Genomic DNA, 18,621 nt, shown 5'->3' with positions numbered 1-18,621 from the left:
TTTGGTGAAAAGTGATTAAGAAAAATAAAGACCTCAGTCCCAATGGATTTTCCAGACAAAATAACTTTGATCCTTTACAAAAACCAAAACCAAATGCAAATCATGTTTTTTTCACTCATGTTTTTCTCTGGGAAACTTCAACCTACTTTGGTGGGATTTCATTTGAGTGAAGAATGAGTTAAAAACCGAACAATGGTCTAGGCATTTATCCCACAATTCAGTTTCTTTCATAACAACCATATAATGGAAAACTCTGGGTGGGTTTCTCATTTGCTGTTCTGGCTTTCTAGCAGCAGCACAGCTCAGTCCCTTCCCCCTCCATATGCACACTCGGATTTCTCTGCTCTGCAAATACGAAATTAAAAGGCAAAACCTTAAGATTCATCATAATTTCTTTGTATGAGAAGAAAGCTATTAAAATCTTTGAACATTTCTGTTGCTTTATATCAACATGCCAAGCAGCAGGAAGAATTCAGCATGGGACTGTACTTTTGCTTTCTACCTAAAGAAATGTATGTGCAAAAAAGCACACGTTATCGAGATGTCTCATTTGTGTCAAATACCTGTTTCACTCTTGGCAATCCGACTTACATTTAAAGCCATTTGACTTAAACCCAACACTTGCCTGTCCTTCAAAAAAAGACATGTTTATACAGACATATTTAGTCCCAAGAAAACTGTTACCTATACACCTATACATACCTTTAGAGTATGCAAAAAGTATACATAGAAACACATTTAGTGTACATATTTGAGAAGCGTAAAATCCAAAAGAAGTTCTGCTTTTGCATATAATCTCTAGCCCCTAGCAAAAAAAGATTGCCTCAAGTCAAATACCCTTGAGACCCAGGAGTTTCCAAATATGGCTCCATATATATTGAGATTTAAGTCACACATGCATGTCTGGTTTGAGTCCAGATACTAAGTTCACAAATGTATATGGCATTTCTGTTAGAGATTATTAAGGCCAGCAGCTAAATTCAGGTGTGACCGTGGTTCAAACTGCATGCCCAGAAGATCAGGGATTGTTTGCTTTTAAGGCTCAATATATAGAAGGACACATGGCATATATAACTAAGACACTGCCTAACAGTGTATGAGGTACTGAACAGTGATCAAAGTAAAGACACTGGTAACTAGCGAAGCTTGAAAGATCTACAGTATAATCAGAAACCTAGATGCCAGAAGATCAAGTGAAGCCATCACAAAGCTTTCTCTTTCTCTTAATATCTATGAACTTATGCTTGTGTGGCCTAGCCTGTAGCTACAGTTTGCTCTATTATATCTTAGATCTCTAATAGGGAAAATGTTTAAATCCAGCTTGCATATTAACCTCTGTCATTTAAGACACAACAGACCAGTGCTTGCTGTGAAAGAAGAGTTTAACTCAGAGCTGAGTTAAAGCCTTAAGGAGCACATACTTTTCTGTTCTTCAACTACAAAGTAAAGATCCACCGATTAACATACAAGTGTACCTGGAGTGGCACTGCACATGTGAAAGACAACTTTCAGACACAGGAAGAAAAATTTTCCAATGATAATAGTGTTCAACTCCGCAAGCATTTTCTAACCAGAGAATTCCCATGCAGTTCTGCAAAAACTGATCTTTTGTTGATTGATATTACTTCTGAAAGATACAAATAATAGGAAATATCTATGAATTTGTAACCAGAAAAGATGCCACATGCACATTCGACCCATACCAAATGAAGTATGAGATCTATGCATAAATCTGTATATGCAAGTGAGTAATTTCAGTTACTGTAAGAGACTGTGCTCTCAGTCTCATTTTTAATTTGCCTTGTTCAAAATGAAATCATCAATCATGAGACCTGTAGCATATTTCATGGAATTATTTGATCTTTCCCATTAAAAATACAATTAAAGCATGTCACTCCTCTATACACATTGCATATGTATGCACAGGCATGATCTATTGGTACAATCACAACTTTCTGACTTTGGGGAAATTGCGAAGCTTCATTAGAAAGGAAGAGACAGAGAGCTCTGGCAGTTTTTAGATCTTTAGGGGGTCATTAATGCTGTAATAAATTTCATTTTTTCATCTGAAAAGTAGAGTCTAAACACTGTAATAGAGTAATACAGAGGTATTCATTTTACTCCATTTTTTCTTCAGCTGAAATGCTAGCAAGGGAGTGTTTTTCAACTTGGCAGGCAGCCAGCCAGCCATTTCTTGGTAAATAATGTGAACCCTGTCCTGCAATGTAAAGCTGTACATCTTTTCAAAAAATGTTCAGTCCTTTGCTAGAGTCCAAGGAATCTTTGCTTACAAAGTGTGTCTGCAGAAGGTTCTATAGCAAGCAGCTTGGCAGAGATTTCTAAAGTATATAAAGTTCTTTCTCCCTCTGCCTCTTTTTCCCCCACTAAAATGACTCCTTGTACTCTCCCACCTTAAGGTGGTTTCCTCAACATAATGGAGACAGAAGAAAAATATATTCCACAATATGTTCTAGTCTGCAACTTCTAGTGCCAGATGCAATACTGTAGCAAAGCAGACATGCAATATATGCAATTGTTCCAATAGTATTTTTGGCAGGGCTTGGTTATAACTGATATATACTTGTAGTCAATAATGAATGTACTATACATCTCAAATTAATAAAATTTTTTAGCTGTCAGTAGTTGATGTTGTAGGTTGGCTCTAGAAGTGTAACTTTTGAATATACATCATTTAGCCCATTCAGGCTACTGGCAAAGGCAAGATCAGTGTCCTTAGGCAGAGGCTGCAGAAGGTAAAAAGCCAAAGGGCAGTCCCATGCAAGCTCTGTTCTAAGCTGAAATTAAGGCAGTCAGCACAAGTGAATGCATCCAGACATGTGTATCCTGATGTGTTGGACAGAAAAGGGAAATCCCACATTACAAAGGGAGTGTGACTAACATTCAATCCATTTTAGATTGAATGTAGACACTGACACAAAAAGTTTTTGCTTTTACACAGGTGGAAAGTCAGAAAAAAGAAGCAATGTGTGAGTAGCAGAAGGAACTTGATAATTGCCATCCTTGTGTTAGGACAGTAACCAGCCTTTATGTGCAACACACATCAAAGAGAAAGACTAACTTGTGAAAAGAGATAATCAGGCTTTATTTACCTCTGTGTATCCGATGGCACCTCAGAAAAGGAAAAGATTTATAGCCACTGTTATGCTTGTTCCCTGTAGCTCCCCAAACAGCATGCCTTTAGCAGCTATCACTCCAGTATTGCCCTTCTGCACGTGCTCACTCACCCGACCCCACAGCACAGTTCAGCCTTTAAAAGCCACAACAAAGCCCAACTGTTTAGTGGAAGGATTGCATGCTTCCCCAGGACTGAACACAGAACAGATTAATTAATCAATGTTTGCAAAGCTGTTCAAAACAGAGAAGTGCTTTAGAAGCTACACATTGTTATTGCTGAACACTCCCCTGTTAGCACTGAAGTTATAATCCATTTCCCTTAATGTGTTCCGAGTAAGAAGGTAGGAAACATGAGACTGTAGTTACCATTTACCACAATTATCAAAGGATATGTGAAAGCTGAAAGTTTTTACAGTTGTCTTTAGACAGAAAGACTCATTTTGAAGTCATATAGACAACTGTCTTATCCTCTAAGGTTTACAGACAGCCGCTTCCTATGTACTTGCAGTGTCGCTTGTTGTCCCTCCTCCCTGCAGCTAACAGATACAGTTGCTGATTGTCAGCAGGAGATGCGGCCTTGTGGGGTAGGAACATAACATTTCTCTTATCATCCCCTGGTACTTTCAATGGTTAGCACTGTCCATCAATGTTTTTGCTTTCTCAGTAGTGTCAGCACCTAAATGACATTCCAACTGGCTTCAGTACTACAGCTTCAGAGATGAATTTGCTTGCTTAGGTAAATTTGCTGCACTAGCTAAATCTAGACTAGGTCTTGCAACATTTGAAATAGCTCATTCACTTTCATAACAGTTCCTGAGTCATGACTGGCACAAAATCAAAATAAAACAACCCCCAGCTTTCAACAGTTTATAAAAAGTGGCAACATTCCCACAAATCTGCTTTGTCTTTATAACAAAGCAACTCCTTTCTGACTAAGGCTTTAAGGTATGTTTCTGATTAGTTTGTTCAATCTTGAGGTTTTTTTCCACTGGGAACTTAACATTCTGCATGGAAAAAACAGGAGTTTAAACTTCAAACTTTGTCTTTGCACTCACATGGTGAGTTCCGTTCTCATGTTTTTGGCTGGTTTATTTCAGAGAATAGCCTGCTGCAAGACCCAGAATCAATGGCCCAAATTTGCACCGTTTGGTTCTTACGGTATGTTTCTGAGTCTGCACTAATATTTAATTACTGATGCTATTAATGTAACTTGATGCCTCTGTATTTGGAAAAAGGCAGTTGGCAAGCACAGTCAGAAGTGTTGGACTGATTAAGGTTAATGGATATTCTATGACATTAGGGATTTAAAAAAACATTTGATTACTGCAGCTAATGCATATCAATATTTTTATCTGTACAGAAGTATCAGCTTAATACTTCACATTTCTCTCAACTTTGCATAAAGAAAAAATATGTGAAGAAAGTTATAGAGTAACTATATGTAACATGCCCACATAATCTCTTGTTGTTGGAAGTGACTTGAAAGCATCCACAAAACCCAAAATTCTTAGTGCTAACATGTCATGTGTGAATGGCAAGAGATGTTGTTTTCAGGGCTTACTGCAGTGAAGAACATCTGCTGCACATGGAAACCACACCAAGACAGTTTTTTGAATAGTTTTCTTGGTGATACTGTACTCCCACTGAACTCTTATAATTAGGCATTAACATCTTTTTCATGAAGGAAACATAAAGCTTTTTCACGGATACAGTGCTCTTTACCCTGAACACCATGGAGAACTGTTCATTCTTGTTGAACAGTCTTTTGTCTCTCAAACTATAATTGCTTACAGCTTTACCTCTGCCCACACTGTTAATGAATTACTCAACCAATTAGCAAAAAAAGCTTATTATTTACTCTAAAAGACTTTCACACCAGATCTTTGGCGATTTTAATACGTTATTATATTTAACAGATAATACTGCCTAGTTTTTAAGCTTTGTTTTTCAGTAATATAGACTGTCAAGTGTATACTGCTTCCAATATAACAGGAGAAAATATTATTATGATGGATAGTGATTGGATGTCTGTATTTGAAGATGCTATTTACTAGTTCCTTTTTACATACAAATACATTCACAAAATGTTATTGCTAATAAAGTGCATTTCGTTAAGTGTGACCATCCCTAATCTCACAGATGAAAGACTGATGCACAGGCAAGTTCGACAATTTGCTCAAGGTCACATACCAAGATAGCAGCAAAGATAAAAACAGAAGAAAACCTCTGGATTGATGGCATGTTCCCGGTCTGTTTGAATCTTGCTTTAATCACATCCATGAAATACACACTACTGGTGACATAGGTATGAAGAATTTTTCGTATTTTTAATCTATACAATTAAGTAATAAAAATTGTAATGATCCAGGTGAAAGAATAAATGTTTTAAAAAAATTAAGTAACTACCTTTGCAGTAGACATTTTACTTGTGAGATAAAAGACTTCATAGGGAAACATTATTTTGAAACCGAAGGTGTAGTTTGAACACAAGATTTGTTATTACAGCAGTGGAATGAGACACCACTTACCTGCATATGCTTTTGGACTCTGCCAAAACTTCTTGCACGACTGAAAAAAAACAGTTCTTTTCTCAATGTTTCAGCATCCAGCTGTTTGCCTGTGGATTGTTCCATTTTCTACCATCCTCTGTTTGACCTCTATATATGCTGATAGTACGCAAAGCAGTAAAGTGAAGAGTGTCTCCGTATGTGTATCTTCAGTACCTAGAAAAATTGGTTTAGGACATTAGATGGAATTTTTATTTTTAATACAATCAGTAATAATAACATTCTTAGAGTAGTAAGACAATACCTTGTAGTAACGGCAGAAACAATATTTCACGTCATTATGATGAGCCTTGATTAGAATATATATGGGAATAACTTACAGTTGGGAATAGCCTTGTAAGATTAATGGAAGATTCACCAGCTAATTTGTCATTCTAGTAATTATAACTATATATAAACTGTTCCTTAAGAACATCTTGTAATGATAAATTCTCCCTTCAGATTTGTAGGCATTCCACATGCACACATGAGGGCAAAATTTCATCCTTCTGGAGCCTCACCAGAAAAATCCAAATTATTTAAAGTATTTCTGAGTATTTTTTGAGACATCTTTTGTAAAAATGATATAAATCTCAACTGTGTTGAGATCCTCTAATGCAAAAATACAGCCTTCCTGGTGGGTAAGAAACGTATCTCATATTTGAAGTGCTCATTTGGATAATACATTGTACCATTTACTACAAGCAATTCTACAACAGCATTGGGATAGAATAGGTGGCTGACTTAATTTTCAGAAATCATACTTTTTCTGAAAAAAAGAAAGCACTTATGATTAATTTAGCTAGAAGACTACCCAGCTAGGAACAATATACATGTCAATGAGAACAGATCACCTTAAAACTAGCATAATAAAATATATCTCAAAATAGCATAGCAATTGTAACAAGGTTACATAGGAATAAGTGGTCCTGCAAATCACCTTTGGTCCACATTCTGGTCCGGACACCCATACCTCAATGCTCAATAACTCAATACTCAATAAACTGCTCTTATGAGAAACAAGAATCTGACAGTTTCAAAAAAAGACACAATTTCATTTTGAACTTGTGCTAACCCATGTAATACATATTTTTTGTTTCCACAGAATGCATCTCAAGTGTTTTGTTAACTTCAAGTTGTTTAGAGCAGAAAAGAATTTGCATCATTTTCCTGACATTTCTCCATAATCCATGGATTTCTCCATCCTGGAACCTGTCCGAAATAAAATTAGCTTCTCATTCTCTGGATTTTCTGTGGAGAATCAACAGAAAATGTAGGGACTGGAATAAAAAGCATGATTAGGGGAGGTCCATAATGACAAAATTATTAAAAAAAAAAAAAAACTCCTTTCATCATGTTTTCTATTTCTCTCAGTGCATTTGAATTCTGTAGAAATGTATACAAGGAATGGGAAATAGGAGGCACAATGGGTCCATTTTGGGGAGGGTTTACATGTGCACTATGAACAGCTGAACTACTATTCCATGGGGTGGGGACAGAGACCCAAAACAGGGGACACTGCATACAGGCTGTCCGCATTTTTGTGCCACATTTTCAAATTAAGAACATAAAAAATGAATAACCTTTTTCGTGAAAAGCTAGGACTTTAATAGGGAGACTCTCGATTCTTCTGGAACAGCTTCACCACAGGAGACGTCCATGAAGTCCAAACACACAGAGAAAGATCTTAGCGCTGCTTTATGCCCGTTCAAGTGGCTTGAGGCACAATGCTCCACGCAATACCACGACCAGCCTCCTCACATCCCATGTGGAGAACCCTGATGATTAAGCGGGAAGTAAAGAAGTTTTACTACGTCGGGACTTTACCGCCACCAACGCGAGGAGGATTAGACCCCACATGCGCTTTTTCTCTGCTTCTCCCCCATCTGCCCCTTCCCAAACCCTCCCAACCCACCTCCCACCTAACGGGGGGCTGCGCGGGCCGGGCCGCAGCGCTGCCAGGGCCACGGCCAGCCGGGTTCCGCGCCCCACGGCGGCGGCGGGCCTCGCGGGGAGGCGCCCCCGGCCGGGGGGGAGGGAGCTGAAGGGCGGGGAGGCGAGGGACAGCGTGAGGGGACAGGGCCGGGGGGCGGGAGCGCGGCGTGAGGTGAGGGGCGCCCGCCCTGAGGGGACGGGGGGAGGGGCGCGGCGCGCCTGAGGTGAGGGGGGAGGGGCGGCGGGGTAACGGCCGCAGCCCCGGCGGGCGCGAGGGGCGCGGAGCCCCTCGGCCGGGCCTGGCGCCGTCCCCGGCTCCCCACCTCCTCGGCGGGGCGTCTGGGCGGGCGCCCCTCGGCAAGGGAGGCGGCAGCGCTTGGAGGAGGCGCCTCGCAACAGATGGTTAAAGCCGGCTCCTCGCCGCAGCCCGCATTGGCCGGCGGCGGCGCGAGGAAGGGCGGGCGGGAGGCAGCCGCGCGCAGGGAGGGCGGCAGCGGCGGCCGGAGCTGCGCGGCCCCGCGGCGGGGAGCGCAGCGCAGCGCCCCGGCTCGCTGCGAGCGCCGAGACGGCCGCCCGCTTCCCGCCCCCGCGGCTCAGCGCGGAGGTCGCCTCCCACCGCCGCTCCGCGGGCGGCTGCGGGCCACCTGCGAGTTTTCCGCCTGGCGGGTGCAGTAAGTGGCGCCGCCTCCGCGCGCAGCCGGGCTGGGCCGCCGGGAGGGCTCCGCTGCGGGGGCGGGAGGCCCGCGGGGCTCGGCTCGGCTCCCCGGCGGCTGCGTGCGCTCGGGGCGGGCGAGCCGGAGCCGTCTGCTCGGCCGGCCGGGGGCGGCTCCTGCGCCGGTTTAACCCGTGCGGCATGGAAGCGGGGCGGGAGCCGGGGCAGACCCTCCCGCGGCGGGGAGATCTCCCTCACCTGTGAGAGAGGGAGTCCCTCCCCTCCGCCCATTTCAGCTTCTTCGGCGCGGAGTCGCCTGTTGTGAGTAATTACGGGGTTTTTCGTCCTCGGAGCTCTGCAGCGGGCTCGTCAGGTGGGTAGCCGAGATGCGGGGGAAGCGGCTTGCCCAAGGTCACGCAGTGAGGCAGTGGCGGAGCTGGGAAATAATGTGCTGTGCTGAGAAACTTTTGGTGTCTGGTTCTGTGCTGGGCTGTTGAACAGCACCACAGGGCTGCGGGTCTCCAGGCAGAGACGTGGTAGAGTTGTGGGTAGGTTTCGGCAGCTTGTTTTTCTCTTCTCCTTTAAAGCGTTATCTCTGCGCGTGGAGCCGTACGGAGGTGCAGTGTCCCTGGGAGTCTCGTTTCCTTTGCCTTCTCCGACCTGCAGGCAAGTGAATGAGCGCATGCATGCCCCTGCTTTTCTGTTGCTAATGTTAAGGTCAGTAGATGAAGACACAAGTTGTGAAAAGATGACTCCCTCCCCCCTTTTTTTTTTTCTCTTCACTTTCATGCTGGCAATAAGTAACTCCTCTGTGATTCACAGTGAATATCTTTTTATGCCACAGGGCAGTAGTTGCGGAAAGCCTCTTAACTGGTTAGGTGTCAGCTGCATTCCCAAAGTAATCTGCAGTGCAGCAGCTTTTCGGTTTGTGTGCGTGCATGTGGAATGCATGTGAGAGACAGTTGGTGGGCTGTGCTTTGAGAACTTACACGCTAGGGTTTAATGTGATAAAGTTCTCCAGAGGACACAACTGCAATAACTTAGTGCTAGTTATGTGTAGCAATTCCCTCTCATTCCCTCTCTCCTTGTCTCCAAATATAATTTTAGCTAATTTAAATATATTACTGTACTTTGACACCCCCAGTAATGTTGATTCAGTGTTTCTATTTAGTCTCTCATTATGTGGAAACAAAACTGAGTCATGTGGGGATGATACTTGAGGAAAATGGTATCTGCTTTGATTGAAACGTGATGAGAGTCCTCCAAGTCATTCCTCTTGACAGAATATAACTAATCTTTGCATTTCATAGTATGTCCTGCAGCAGGGAAACTTAAAAAGTCGGAAGTGTGCTGTTTAGAAACCAGACAAAGCCCCCTACTGTCTTCCTCAATTTTACCTTGATTTGATCTTTGGGAAGTGGAATATGAGAAAGGTGTTTTTTTTTTTTTTTTTTTTTTTTTTTTAAATCAGAATATTAATGAAAATAGGCCAGACTTATTTTTCATCTCTGTTAGGTACTTCAGGTGAACTCTAGACTCTCTTCAACTCTAATCTTGGGATTCAAGGCAAGGTTTCTGGCATTTTGGGTTTTTCCTACTATATATGTTTTGTGGTTTGCATGAGGGTGTTTTCATGTCTGGGATTTTTGCATCTAAGTCAGAAAATAAAGTGTGATTCTCAAAAGTATCTAATGGACTTTTTTTTTTTCCTGGGCTTTGCTATTTGCAAAGATCCATTTTCCTTGTGTTTAAGGTATGTAACACTGTTGCTTTAGACTCCTTATAAGGAGTGTGGTTTCAAGTAATTTCTAGCTGAAATTCTTGTTATATAAAACCCTCTTGATTGGAGTCTTGTCTTTCAATAGTAGGTCCTCCATCATTCTTCCTAAAAGGCTAGAAAAAAATTGTAGTTGCTCTGAGTAACTAATAGTATTTCATTAATCAAAGTGTTCAGCTGGAATATATGATGATTTGCTATGGTTCTGTGTGTTTAAAAAAAAAAAAAGTCTGTGTTGCACTGCTCTGACTTAAGTATCTCTCTCATGAGGGTCCTGAGTGGGAAAGACAATAGGCAGTCATCCACAAAAAAGAAACTCAGAAGGAATTGGCAGTATTCAGTTTGCAAATATAACTGATCTATGTATCTGAATGCAACTGTTGCTGCGTAATGACAGATATGTATTTTTGAGATGCTAAAATAAATATCAGGAGTGAAGATGACTGTAAATACTTTTACAGAGGAGCTATTGCAAAAAGATTCACAGGCCCGTAATCCATATTTACTGACTCTCCTTCACTCTGTTATTATAGTATAAGATAGAAATAAAGAGATAGTAGGTATCTCCAAGATCCCTACGACTTAGGGAGGAAGGTGAATTTGTATTTACTCTTCTCTTTAAAATTGCTTTAGAAATAATTAATTTGACTTGCAACCAGCTCTAACTTCTTGTTTCCTAGATAGCATAGACTGATTAAAATCTGCTCCAAATAATTGTACTATATATATTTAAATTTACATATTTGTTTTTTTCTCCTTTTTTCTCTCAGCATCCTTCCCTTACTCATCTACAGCAGTAGTTTCTCTGTGAAGTTCAGAATAGAGCACAAGTAAGCTCAAGGCCTTGATTAAAGGTTTTGGTGAGATCATAATTGTGTGAAGAATGCTCCATGGCATTGCGGATTTCCATGAAGCGTAGATAAGATGGGCCTTGTAAATTCAGCCTGCTCTATTAAGGATACTGTAGGTGAGAAATTTTTCAGATGAACTCATTCTCTTTTTTTATCAATATGCTGGGCTGATTTCTCAGGGCTGGGGTAGACATTTTGGGTAATGAAATACAGGCCTATGTTTTCAGTATAAAAAAGGGATGTTCCAATATGCTCATGTTTGTGAGAATATCTTGGTTTCATTCCCGTACAAACTACAGTGTAATCTGAAACCTGAAAAGCTGTCATGAGAGTGACTGATTATTTTTTTTTCTCAGTTGTGGGCTTTCCCCCCTCCCCCCTTCTTTCTTTCTACCAGTAGTATTGATCTTTCATAGACTTGGAGTTTTTGTTTAACTTCAGGAAAACATCTGCATTTCTAACTATTCTTCATTGCTAATCACCTGCACCCTCAGCCCAAAAATAGCATGTACAGAGAAATGCTAGAGTGATGATTAAAGTTTGGTAAGGGAGGATTTCAACTAATCAGTGGCTGACCTCTGTAAAAGGAGAGCAGTTATGTATGATTCCTAAGTTCCTTAGGATATTGCTTCAGACCTATCTCAATAAGAGATAGAACTCTACCTTTCTACAAATACAGGTGCTGAAAGTACACAGGTCTTCAGCAAGACTCGGCCTCCAAAAAGTGCTGTTTCTGAGGCAGTAAAAATGCCTCAGTAAACTGGAATTTTTATCATCCCTCTTGTAAGGAGTTGCATTTGAGTTCCAGTGTTCAGCTAATACATGAAACAAGTGTGCCAGTCTTGCATGGCTGCCCCAGGATTTCTCACAGACAAATTTAGCTGACCTGTGTATGTTAGGGCCTATGGTCATCTTATCTTACTACAGTTAAATGGAAACTTGTATTTTCTGTCTGTATCAACACAGTTGTATACATGTTTGGGTAAGGCAGTTTAAGTGAATGCAGTAGTTCAACAGCTCTACCCAGACTCACGTGTGTACATGCACGCACACGCACGCACACACACAAAAAAACCCAACTTTGTTTAGGAGGAGCTTTCTGTAAAGCAGAATGAGAATCAACACACACACACAACTTTGTTTAGGAGGAGCTTTCTGTAAAGCAGAATGAGAATCATAAAGTTACCTTGGCTTTATTTTAGTTTTATAACACCTTATTTTGTGTGTGCAGCCTTTATAACATAGATACAGTTCTTATATTAAATGTTTTTATGATCTAAATTTATATACAATGAACTGAAGTAACTAGAAAGACAGAATATATAGAGTGGCATGCTGACATCTCTAACCTGGTTTTGTTATAGTAGTGACTTTTTTTTTCATGAAAGCTGTAGCAGACTTATGTAGTTATAATTTTTTAATGAGTTTATTCGTATTTTTAGATTCTTGATTTGTATTTGTTGCCTGTATCTTCTAGCATTGGCTCACCTTCCACAGTAAAAGCATGATAGTACCTCATGGTTAAGTGAGTTTAAGCAGCTTGTGATGAAATACAGGTTTTGACGTGTAACCACTAGTCCTAGTTAGCTCTGTTTAATGGATTCTTGGGTGATGGTCTTAAAATAGAAAGGTGCCTACTAGACAGGTTGCAGAGTTGTCTCTCGTCTGCATATAGTACTCTAAAACTAAGTGAGGTAATAAATTTGTGGCCATGGTGAAACAGCTATAAATATAAATACCTCACAAGGGGTCACATAAAAATTGGATAAAGTCGCATTGCTTCAGAAGGACATGTCCTATATAGGAATAGGCAGCACCTTTTCCTAAAAGAAAGGAAAGCAATTGAAATGACTTTCTGATTTGAATATCTTGGAGAGGCAGCAACCATTGCAGAAAGCTGAGATTATTGGTCGCTGAGTTGGGAAGTACTATCACTAGTGGTACTGCTGTGATCTGAAAATTCTGGCTATCTCTGAGATTAAGTCATTGAATATGACTACCAAATGTAGCAGATGGGTTCTGTGTGTTTTAAAACTTGCATTTTCTAGTAATATTTGGGAGAGGAAGATGAGGATCTTCAAGATGCTGAAGTGTATCAGAAGCTGATGTCATTTAGAATCTGGAAACTGAATGAGGAAAGCTTGCAGTCTTGCGAGCTCTGCAATTCCTGATCAACATACCTATTGCGTAGATTTTCTTAGATCTGCTAATAAACTTAATATTTTTCCTCTGGATTCTGTCCTCAATGTGGTTGAAGTTTAAAAACGTCAAGTTCTTTACAGATTCTCCTTTGCGGTATTATCCTTGCATGTTACCCCACTGTTACTTGTCCTTCAATGGAAGGGAAGAATGTAGGTCAAAATGACAGTAGTTCATGAGGATGTGCACATATGACTTTATTTACTTATTTTTAGCTTTGATATAAGCATTCTTACACAACACATTCCACTTTTGTGAGTGTGAAAGAAGTAGAATATGCTGTTTAGAAAATTGCAGCTTGCCTCTAGGGAATGTTGAGGTACCAAATCCATGAAGCTCAATACACACCTATGAACTAAAGTTCTGATCTCCCACACCAAATATTTGGTAGGGCTGTTTGGAAGAGTGAAGGTGATAACATTAACTGAACAGGCTTGTGGTCTTCACAGGCTGTTCAGTTCAGTTTCCTCATTTTCTATTGTTGCATTTTTGTCCTACTTTAGTTGAAAGTAATAGGAAGATTATGTTGCAGTGCTATAACAGTGTTAACTTTTAAAATGGGATGCGAAGATACCTTAAGCTAAAAGTAGTAATAAAATGTGTGTGGTGTGTGTGTGTGGGTTTTTTTTTTTTTTTCCTCCTAAAAAGCTAGTTACAAGATCTTGTCATCTGAACCTGAGTTTATGGGTAGTGAACAAGATTTCCAGCAAATTCCAGGTATTAATTTACAGTGTTTGGCTCACTAGCTCTAAACTGTCTCTGAATTGCTATATTCTCTCCAGTGCAATTAAATTGTTATTGCCTGTTGTCTCTTGAACAAATGTTTGTGTATTTGGTACTTAGAGTTCTGTTATTGGATGAATTCTTCTCCTTCCCCACAACAATGAATAACTTTGATTGCTTCAAATTCAAAAAAAAAAAAAGTTTGTTTACCTGACAGTGCTATAGTGTTTGGATTTTTGATAGTACCTCAGATAAATATTATTTGGTAACAGTGTTTAAACTATTGATAGTGCTAAGGTAAATATATCTAATATTGTTTGAGTCCATATCCTTAGGCATGTATGTGATCTCAAAGATCTCTTTCTCAAGACCATATAGTTTTATATCTGTGTTGTCAAATAAGAAAATAATAAGAAAATAATAAGAAAAGTCTTTGTGCTGTTAGGATATGTCATACGCCTGCAACCCCAGGGGACTTTGTAAAGGAATGCTGTAAGAAGTATGAGTAGTCATATTTCTCTCCCAGTACTGTTTGAATGGGTATTTTGAATAAATATCCTTATATAATCCTAAAATAATTTCTGATGAATTTAGTAACATCTCTAACATTTCCTGGGTCAAGTTCAGTAATTTGTTATTACTATATAGTGGAAAACTGCCTATTGATTAGTGTAAAACCAGTGAAACTTAAAAATGGGTACACTTTGGAAACCCATGGTTTTGTCTTGTTTCTTTTGCCTAAATTATGTTAGGGCCCTGAAGAAATATCTTTGGTATGTCAGAAAGTAGGGACTTTATTCACTATCATTTATTATTATTATTATTAAACAAATTGAGAGCTTCTCAAGGTGCAGATGGCTTCTAAATTGTGCTGTGGCAGGAAGATTGTTCTTTTTATTATGCTGGGATTTGAAATCCTCTTAATACTGTAGATGTCCGAACCTGACTGTGCCAGATGCGTGATGTGTGCCTTGAGGGTCAATTTTTGGGAATAGGAGTGTGTTTCTAGAGATTTGTTACTTAAGGAAACATAAAAGTCCCTTTCAGAGAAAGGTGCGTGGTAAGCAAAGACTAGTACAAAACTCAGCTGGTTGCTTAATGGAGTATTTGATTTCTTTGGCTCAGACCTCATTGTTGGGTGTTTGGAAGAAGCTGTTCAAGTCGGTAATTTTGAATTAAGAGAGTCCACTGTGGCATGTATGACAAAAATGACAAAGGTATACCAAGTCTGCTTAGCTGAGCAAAATAAGGTGGAATCTATTAAAATTGGCTCTGCATTATTGAGATATTCAGTCAGCTTGGTCAGATAAGAGTCCAAACAAGTTTAGTGAGACACATTCTGAATGAATGTCACTCCTTTGTAAAGGTTTGGTTCCACAGCACTGCTCTGTGGTTTTGTCAGTGGTGGTGGTGGTGGTTTTCCCTCCCGCTCCCCCTTTACGACAGTGTGGTTCAAATTCATCACCAGTTTTCACCACCCCTGCAGTCTTGAAGCCATCATACAGTTTCTGCATTTTAGCAGAGACCTTTAGGCAGGGAAAGAGCAAAAAAACAGTTGTGTTACTGACTGTAGCATTTAGAATGATCAGCTTGGTTTTGCAACAAAAATGCATTATATGTATCTGTTACTGATCAGGTTAAGGGAAATATGTGTTACTGGAAAACTCTTACTGTTCATGCTGAAGTTTATTAGCTCTTGCTGTTGCAAAGGAATTGTATTTCACTCGCCTTCCCCACACTTATTTTTTGGTACATTCCACAAGTAGTTGAGTTTGTGTTAACTCTCTTTTAAAATAATTTACCTTTTAGTCTGCAAGTTTTATTTTCCCCTGTGTTCTAGTACCAGCAGCTTTTGAAGGACTTTCAAAAGAATCTGGCTACCCTACATCAGGGGGAAGGGGAGCATGTAGGCTTAGTGATGTCCAGAAAAGTTACATGGGTTTGCTAGTAGAAAGATGTTTGTTTGTTTTTAAATAGTTGGTGTGTGAGGAAGCAAATGACTTTACAAAAGATACCTCAGTTTTGCATAGAGGATGATGAAAATGCATAATTGCAACTGAAGACAACATTGCAATTTGTCTTCTGCCATCGATTTGATTCACCACATCTCTGGATCTTGTTGTAGGTCTAGAAATGCCATGATGGTTTCTGTGACCCACTCAGATTTTTGATTGCTCCAAACGCTAGTATGCAAGTAGCTGTAAGAGTATAGATAAGTGAGTTCCAGTTAGTGGCTCTAAATATCTATCAAAAGATCTGTCTCTAGTCATGCTTACCCAGTAGTCTAACTACAGAATCAGAACTACCTTTAAAATTTTTATTGAATTTCCTTGCATGTGATATTTGCATGGTTTATCCTCCGTGCTGTCTGCTGGGAAACAAACTTGCAACCAGTAGAGCCTAGCTAGGATACAAGACCTTGTAGGTTCTGTAGCTGTTCAGTGTGACATTAATGGTGTTAAATTAGCAACATCAGCGATATTAACTAATTTCCTTATTCAGACTGTGACATTTGTTTGGTAAAAGGATCATTAAACATATGCAAACATCCTGTGTGCTGTAAAAGGTCTTTGGGCAATGACAAATGATAAATGAAAAAAATTACAGGTTGTAGGAAAATGTAAATATCATTCTTTGGAAATCTGTCCTCTGGTAAGACAAAAATGTTCCCTTCTAAGCAGTGAAGGATTCATTATATTCTTTTCACATCAGTGAAGAGTGCTAGAGACTATTTTACATGCTTACACATATCTTGATGTCTCTTCTTTTCTTTCAAGCGCTGCTTTTGAATTGGGATTTGTCCTGGTTTTGTTAAGTGAGTACTCCAGCAGTGCACAGCAGAAAGGAGCACTGTAGCCTCAATTAATGCTTTCTATAATCTTCTGAATAATTTAGTGTCTGTCTTATCATGTGTTTTTTTTTTTTCTTTTTTACTAGCAGCTTTAGGTCTTTATTTTTTTATTGTATTTTTTTATCAGCTGTTTATACGAGAGATTAAACTAGGGTCTCACATATTGATTCTTTTTCCATCAGATGACTGTATGAAATACAGACGTGCATGTTAACTGATGAATGCATTTGCCATGCCTTCAAGAAAAGACTTAATCCAGTTTCAGATGATCTGAAGTGACTTTCTTACTCTTGCCAACTGCATCTGTATAGAATTTGTAGTGTCAGCTTAGATTATTAACATCTCCAGCTTCAGAATGTGGTAAAAGTTGCAGTAGTGCAACTTGTGGGTGAAGTTTCTAGCTCCTGCAGCAATGTTCTGAAGTGTAACTGAATGCTCTGCTTCAGCCACTGCTGTTTATCTCTTTAGAGCTATGGCTCAAATTGCTGTGCTGTCCAACCATAAAACCAAACTGTGAGTTCATCCTTCTTCTATCTGCCTGTAATATCACTGCAGTTTAAAAAGAGCCAGACAGACTTAGTTATTCTCATTTTAGAAACGACAAAAATAATTTTCAGTTATTTCAATAGCTTATAACATCTCTGTTCTTGCAAAGGTTGGCAAAAAGTTTTGCAGTAACTGTTAAATTAAATTTAAGAACTTAAAAATGGCTGAATGATTTAACTTTTGATTAGGTAACAACTGTATTTTTCTTCCCTTCACCTGAAAGCTGGCTTTGCCAATAGCAACCCTTTTATAAGGCCTCTAAACAGCAAGAGAATTTTAGTTTTTCAAAATTGGCCCAATCAATTCCATTGCCTAGAATGTTCTTGAATGCATATTGTTGCTGCTAGTTTTTCTAGAATGTGCCTTCCAGGCTAGTAAGGCATACAATTTGGTATAGGTAAGATATTAACTAAGATAGTTAATAGCTCAATAATAATAAAAGCTCAATGCAATCTCATCTGTTCATGCTTATTTAGATGCATCTGGGACGTACCACGGTAGGCAAAACTTCTTTGTAAATATGATTCTGAAACACGCTTTAAGCAAGAAAATGTTCTTCAGCACATCAGAATCTTCCAAAAAGTGAAGGCTTTGGTTTGCAAACCAACACTTAAACTGTAGGAAGGGAGAAGAGGGAAGAGGAAGGGCTGAATATGGCAATTCTCGTGGAGGATAGCATCATGTATGTCCCATAATGTTTTGGTACCAGGAGATGAGCAGAGCAGTATGGCACTGGTAGTGCCAAAAAGCTGAACCTGAAGTGAAACACCTTCCTCGTTTAAGTCTTCCCTATATTACTAGGGACCGAGAGGATTTGTTTTTTATTCCAGATTCTTGGGTGCTGCCAAATGTCAACATATGTGATTTATACATGGTCCAACTCCTGCAGTGGAGGGCAGGTGGAGGATTTGGATACTTGTTCTGAAGGTAGATCACTCTTGTGCCCTTGCATAAATTGATTGCCACATTTGAGACTGAGAGAATTCCGCTTCCATGTCAGTTGGCGCAGGCTGTGGACAGAAGCGTGACTCTAATATATGCTGGAAATATCCATGTTCCTAGAATTAGATGATAACACAAACACAATTCCTTCCTTTTCCAGGACTTAATATTTTAAGAGTCTGTGATTTCTCTTCTGTCCTCTTGTGAGACAGTGTTGTGTGACTTGTTTCTAGTGATCATGAGCAGGAGCTTCTTAAAATAAACTTACAGCACTTCACAGCTCATAGTACAAACATCTACTATACGTTTGTCTATACTTGTGAGGTGAACTTGGTCTCCTCCTGTATTGCATTTCAAAGAACAGGAGTAGAATACCCAGGAAAGTTAAGAAATCTCCTTGTAAGAAGTTTAACAGGTTGGACAGGCATCAGAGAGGGATAGGAGCTAAACATAACTCCTTTCTT

The 18,621-nt window shown here is 39.8% G+C and overlaps 1 protein-coding gene and 2 long non-coding RNA genes across 16 annotated transcripts in view; 2 read left to right on the top strand and 1 right to left on the bottom strand.

The window, feature by feature from the left end:
• LOC112986976 (uncharacterized) overlaps positions 1-8,652 on the bottom strand; it is a 276,385-nt gene extending 267,733 nt beyond the window's left edge. For 6 of the 7 annotated variants that reach the window (XR_010391886.1, XR_010391887.1, XR_010391884.1 and 3 more), the window contains exons 1-3: positions 7,940-8,076; positions 7,265-7,459; positions 5,664-5,858 (exon numbers count right to left, since the gene is read on the bottom strand). This is a non-coding gene — a long non-coding RNA (uncharacterized LOC112986976). Of the gene's footprint in view, positions 1-5,663; positions 5,859-7,264; positions 7,460-7,939; positions 8,077-8,526 lie in introns of those variants that run through there. The other variant, XR_010391885.1, reaches the window with a different exon arrangement.
• Positions 4,129-7,000, top strand: LOC112986977 (uncharacterized). The gene is made up of 3 exons (XR_003260152.2): positions 4,129-4,293; positions 5,275-5,440; positions 6,787-7,000. It is a non-coding gene; the product is annotated as an uncharacterized LOC112986977 (long non-coding RNA).
• Positions 8,653-8,855: 203 nt separating the features above from the next.
• The window catches only part of SULF2 (sulfatase 2), a 170,666-nt gene continuing 160,900 nt past the window's right edge, over positions 8,856-18,621 (top strand). For 5 of the 8 annotated variants that reach the window (XM_064521478.1, XM_064521481.1, XM_064521483.1 and 2 more), the window contains exons 1-2: positions 8,856-8,934; positions 10,816-11,012. The gene's annotated coding sequence lies outside the window, so the exon portion shown is untranslated. Of the gene's footprint in view, positions 8,935-8,962; positions 8,986-10,815; positions 11,013-18,621 lie in introns of those variants that run through there. The other 3 variants (XM_064521479.1, XM_064521476.1, XM_064521477.1) reach the window with 2 other exon arrangements.

Source organism: Dromaius novaehollandiae, chromosome 16, assembly GCF_036370855.1.
Source record: "Dromaius novaehollandiae isolate bDroNov1 chromosome 16, bDroNov1.hap1, whole genome shotgun sequence".
NCBI lineage: Eukaryota > Metazoa > Chordata > Aves > Casuariiformes > Dromaiidae > Dromaius > Dromaius novaehollandiae.
The sequence above is the reverse complement of the archived record's forward strand: the minus strand, read 5'-3'. Positions and strand labels throughout refer to the sequence as shown.